Source organism: Oncorhynchus nerka, linkage group LG23 (assembly GCF_034236695.1).
Source record: "Oncorhynchus nerka isolate Pitt River linkage group LG23, Oner_Uvic_2.0, whole genome shotgun sequence".
Lineage (NCBI taxonomy): Eukaryota > Metazoa > Chordata > Actinopteri > Salmoniformes > Salmonidae > Oncorhynchus > Oncorhynchus nerka.
In genome coordinates, this window is record NC_088418.1 from 32,059,946 (window position 1) to 32,065,945 (window position 6,000).

General features: G+C 43.0%; 1 protein-coding gene across 5 annotated transcripts in view; it reads right to left on the minus strand.

Annotated features, from left to right (window-relative positions):
- taok2b (TAO kinase 2b) overlaps positions 1-5,570 on the minus strand; it is a 63,354-nt gene extending 57,784 nt beyond the window's left edge. For 3 of the 5 annotated variants that reach the window (XM_029629758.2, XM_065008051.1, XM_065008050.1), the window contains exon 1: positions 5,159-5,559. The gene's annotated coding sequence lies outside the window, so the exon portion shown is untranslated. Of the gene's footprint in view, positions 1-5,158 lie in introns of all 5 variants that reach the window. The other 2 variants (XM_029629759.2, XM_065008052.1) reach the window with 2 other exon arrangements.
- Positions 5,571-6,000: the final 430 nt, after the last annotated feature.

The window sequence follows — 6,000 nt, forward strand, 5'->3', positions numbered from 1 at the left end:
GTCCGTTAGTGGTTTCTTAACAGCAATTTGACCATGATGGCCTGATTCACGCAGACTCCTCTGAACAGTTGATGTTCAGATGTGTCTGTTAATTGAACTCTAAAGTGTTTATTTGGCTGCAATTTCTGAGGCTGGTAACTAATAAAGATACCCTCAGCAGCAGAGGTAACTCTGGATCTTCTGTATACCACCCCTACCTTGTCACAACACAACTGATTGGCTCAAACGCATTAAGGGGGAAAGAAGTTCCACAAATTAATTAACAAGGCACACCTGTTAATTGAAACACATTCCACGTGACTACCTCATGAAGCTGGTTGAGATAATGCCAAGAGTGTGCAAAGCTGTTAAGGCAAAGGGTGGCTACTTGGAAGAATCTAAAATATATTTTGATTTGTTTAACACTTTTTTGGTTACTACATTATTCAATTTGTTACGTCATAGAAAAGAAAATCCAATCGGGAAGTGCCCCTGTTTTTGAAACCCCTCTGTTGTTATGCATACCTATTGCCCACTTAAAGGGATATCAACCACATTCCTTTTTCTATGGCTTCCCTAAGGTGTCAACAGCCTTTAGACATAGTTTCAGGCTTATATTTTGAAGAATGAGCGTGAACGAGCGTGAACATTGCATAAGTGGATAAGTGGGGGCTCTCAGAGTGAGTTGTGCGCAAAAGAGAAAGGAGGCCATTGTTACTCCCGGTCCTAGTGAAAAGCCAACTGTCCCGGTTGATATATTATCGAATAGATATTTGAAAAACACCCCAAGGATTGATTATAAAAAACGTTTGACATTTTTCTGTGGACATTATGGATATAATTTAGAATTTTTGTCTGCGTTGTCGTGACCGCTCTTTCCAGTGGATTCCTGGGCATAACACACCACATTAACAGAGGTATTTGGATATAAAAAATATCTTTATGGAACAAAAGGAACATTTGTTGTCTAACTGGGAGTCTCGTGAGTGAAAACATCCGAAGATCAAAGGTAAACGATTCATTTGATTGCTTTTCTGATTTTCGTGACCAAGTTACCTGATGGATGCTAAAGTGTACTTGTTTTGTCGAGCGATCGATCGATAAACTTACAAACTCTTGTATTGCTTTCGCTGTAAATCATAATTTCAAAATCTGAGACGACGGGTGGATTAACAAAAGGCTAAGCTGTGTTTTGCAATATTGCACTTGTGATTTCATGAATATTAATATTTTCTAGTAATATTATTTGACTGTGGCGCTATGCTATTCAGCATTGCTGATGACAATTATACCGGATCCGGGATGGGTGGTTCAGAGAGGTTAACTGACTTGCCAAGTTAAATACAGGTGTAAAAAAATATTTTTAAATTACATTTTAAAAAATTGCCGCACAAAAAATACCGATTTCCGATTGTTATGAAAACTCGAAAAATCGGCCATTCCGATTAAATCGGTCGACCTCTAGTCTAGAGTGTCTCCCCCTTTGAAGAGGGGGATGACCGCGGCAGCATTCCAATCTTTAGGGATCTCAGACGATATGAGAGAGGTTGAACAGGCTTGTAATGGGAGTTGCAACAATTACGGCAGATCATTTTAGTAAGAGAGGGTCCAGACTGTCTAGCCCAACTGATTTGTAGGAGTCCAGATTTTTTAGCTCTTTCAGGACATCAGCTATCTGGATTTGGGTGAAGGAGAAGCGCGGGGGGCAAGTTGCTGCGGGGGGTGCAGAGCTGTTGGCCAGGGTAGGGGTAGCCAGGTGGAAGGCATGGCCAGCCATAGAAAAATGCTTACTGAAATTCTCAATTATAGTGGATTTATCGGTGGTGACAGTGTTTCCTTGCCTCAAGTGCAGTGGGCTGCTGGGAGGATGTGCTCTCATTCTCCATGGACTTTACAGTGTCCCAGACCTTTTTGGAGTTTGTGCTACAGGAAGAACATTTGTTTGAAAAAGCTAGCCCTTGCTTTCCTAACTGCCTGTGTATATAGGTTGCCAACCTCCCTGAAAATGTGCATATCGCGAGGACTATTTGATGCTAATACAGAATGCCACAGGATGTTTTTGTGCTGGTCAAGGGCAGTCAGGTCTGGAGTGAACCAAGGGCTATATCTGTTCTTAGTTCTACATTTTTTTGAATGGGGCATGCTTATTTAATATGGTGAGGAAAGCCCTTTTAAAGAATAACAAGGAATCCTCTACTGCCGGGATGAGGTCAATATCCTTCCAGGATACCCGGGCCAGGTCGATTTTAAAGGCCTGCTCACAGAAGTGTTTTAGGGAGTGTTTGACAGTGATGAGGGGTGGTCGTTTGACCGTGGACCCATCAATTCACATATGGTGTCCAGGGCACAGCTGGGGGCTGAGGGGGGTCTATCACTGTTGCCACTTGTTAGAGACTTAATTTTAGAAAGGTGGATTTTTAAAAGAAGATGCTCAAACTGTTTGGGCACAGACCTGGATAGCATGACAGAACTCTGCAGGCTCTCTCTGCAATATATTGCAACTCCACTCCCTTAGGAAGTTCTATCTTGGTGGAAAATGTAGTTGGGAATGGAAATTCTGAATTTTTGGTGGTCTTCCTACGCCAGGATTCAGACACAGCTAGGACATCAGGGATGGCAGAGGGTGCTAAAGCAGTGAATAAAACAAACTTAGGAGGAGGCTTCTAATGTTAACATGCTTGAAACCAAGGCTTTTACGGTTACAGAAGTCAACAAATGAAAGTGCCTGGGGAATAGGTGTGGTACTGGGAGCTACAGGGCCTGGGTTAACCTCTACATCATCAGAGGAGGTGTAGGATAAGGGTACGGCTAACGGCTATAAGAACTGGCCGTCTAGTGCGTTGGGAACAGAGCATAAAAGGAGCAGATTTATGGGCGTGGTAGAATAGATTTATGGCATAATTTACAGACAAGGGTATGGTAGGATGTGAGTACCGCGGAGGTAAACTTAGGCTTTGAGTGACAGTGAGGTTGCATCTCTGGAGGCACCAGTTAAGACAGGTGAGGTCTCCGCATGTGTGTGGAGTGGGACAAAAGAGCTATGTAAGGCATTTTGAGCTGGACAGAGGGCTCTACAGTGAAATAAAACAATAAGAACTAGCTGAGACAGCAGTAGACAAGGCATATTGACATTACAGAGGCATAAAACAAATCACAGGTGTTGATCAGGAGAGCTAAGACAACAATGGGTATATGGCGATGAATGGGCAGAGCGGGTCAGTTAGGTACATACAGGACCGGAGTTCGAGGCTGGGACCGACAGGTAAACAAAATTAGGTACCGTGTTATTGAAACAGTCCAGGGGGCATCAGCTGTGTAGCCGAGTGATCATAGGGTCCAATGAGCAGCAATTGGTGAGTCAGGGACCCGTTCGGTAGTCACTACGACGCTAGGCGTAGTAGAGAGCTAGCGGGCCAGGGCTTGCAGATGGGTCTTCGGCGACATCGCAACAGAAAATCCTGTTGAGACCACATCGGACGATTACGTCAACAGACCGCTTGTGATGGATCGGCGGGGCACCATGTCGACAATAAAGGGTCCAGGCCAATTGGCAAAAGAGGTATTGTAGCCCTAGAAATAGCTGGTATTCGGGCCTAGCTCAAGGCTAACTGGTGCTTGCTTCGGGACAGGGTCGTTAGCTAACAGTAGCCACTCGGTTGCAGCTAGCTAGCTGCGATGAAATGAACCAGAGCAGCAGGAATCCGGTGATGTGGTAGAGAGAAGCAGTCCGATATTCTCTGGGTTGATACCGTGCTCGGCAGACTGGCAGGTATTGTCTGAGCTAAAGCTGGCTGGTGTCCTTGCTAAAAAGGTGAAGACCGCTAGCCATGGCTAACAAAGACTAATAGCTAGTTAGCTGGCTAGCTCCTGATGGAAGTTCCAGTTATAAGGAATATAAATATCAGATCCATACGACATTGGGTGAGGCGGGTTGCAGGAAAGTATATCTAGTTCGTAGATAAAAAGTGAGATTAAAATATATACAACTGTCTATTTACACGGGATAAGACAAAGACAAATACATGTCCGACTGTTACGCCATCTTTGGTCAAAATGTGTGGTTTTAAGAATGAAATAGCAATTGTCAAGGGAGAAGCAAGATATTTGTGAGTCACAACGCTGGTAGGGTTTCAAACCTGGCAATCAATCACTATGGGTGGGATTTTCAGGGAAGGGATGTCTAAGTTACAGGATTGGTAGGTTTCAGACCTGTCAATTCATTATTGGGGGTGGGATTTTCAAGAAAGGGAGTAGATTAGTCATAAAAACACTTTTTTTAAATAATTTGTGGGAAAATCTTGGAGCAAATGGTTGTGTTTTGTTTATAAATATGGATCCCCCTGTCAGGAGTGTAGAATTGCAGGAACATGATTTTTAAAATGCACCACTAATCCCCCCCCCCCCCTTTCAGACAAAGTTAGGCACCCACATTTACATTTACATTTAAGTCATTTAGCCGACGCTCTTATCCAGAGCGACACAAATTGTGCATTCACCTTATGACACCCAGTGGAACAGTAGTGCATCTAAATCTTTTCAGGGGAGGGGGTCCCTATCCTAGGTATTCCTTAAAGACACAATATCCGCAGGTGTGTATCCCATGTTAGCAGGCAATGGAGTACTGTCAAAATCAAAACCCAACCCTCAAATAAGTCATGATGAACTCACAAAACTCAGTTTTGGACGAGACAGACTATGAACATAATTCTTATTTACACTTTGTAGTTAATTTTGACACCATTACAAATGTTTGACCCATATCAATGCCACATAGGCCATTTTCTATCAGATAAGTTGTTTATTGCCTTCAGTTGCACTTTAAGGCGTTGCCGTTTTAATACGGTCCCTTAACACTCAGTGGAGGAGAGCAACATTTTAACTACATTTCGCCTCCCCAAAGAAATACGACACCGAATTGCAAAAACAAGGGGTGTAATTTGTTCGCTATCGTCAGCTGAATCAGACTGCCATTTGTATCAATGCACGTTCCGTGTAAATTGTATTGACGAGCAAAGTCATAATCTTCAATATAAAAGTATACCGCAGAATAGCAGGGTACTTGCATCGCCGAAACGGCTGTTGCTGGCATTGCTAGCTAATGTTTGCTACAGTGCCAATGAACGACAGTATTTGAGACGTTACAAGAGAGCTAACCTTAGCCTTATATGACATGTCTTACCGTGGCTTTTGGGGTCCACTGTAGCTAGTTGGAGAGCTAGCTAGCTGGCCCGGGATGGGAAATATTGGTCGCTTTTCTAACGTTAACGTTACCTCTTCTGCTCTATTCAACACGAGCGAGCCACATTGTTTTCATTGATATTCCATTCTTCGCAAACGATTTAGCTAGCATTAGCTATGGCAGTCAATCAAAATGCTAACGACCTGGTCTTCTCACCAGCAATCAGAAGATTACGACTGGGAAACAGTTAATCAATTTAAAGCTGACCCCGGTATTTGCTCCACTCTCGACCATATTTTATCATTACATAAATGTTATTCATGAATTGTTTTCCTTTTTTACCCTTTCTGTCTCATTCGTTTTTTGGTTCACAACTTCATGATGGCGGAGTGGGGCGGGAGCCGACCGGAAACCGGAAAAGAAAGATAATAATTTATTAAAGGACTTCTTCTACGATACATAGGGGCTAATGCCACGTTCATATGCTAGTCAGAACTAGGAAACTCGGAAATATCCGACAAGCTAAGGGGTGAAGCCAGCATATATCCACAACCTATTAGCAATTCGGAAATGTCCGAGTTTCCTAGTTCCGAATAGGACATGAACGCGACATAATTACCTGATTTGGACATTTATTTTATTTTATTTTACCTTTATTTAACCAGGTAGGCCAGTTGAGAACAAGTTCGCATTTACAACTGCGACCTGGCCAAGATAAAGCAAAGCAGTGCGACAAAAACAATAACGCAGAGTTACACATGGGATAAACAAACATACAGTCAATGGCACAATAGAAAAGTCTATGTACAGTTTGTGCAAATGTAATACGATTAGGGAGGTAC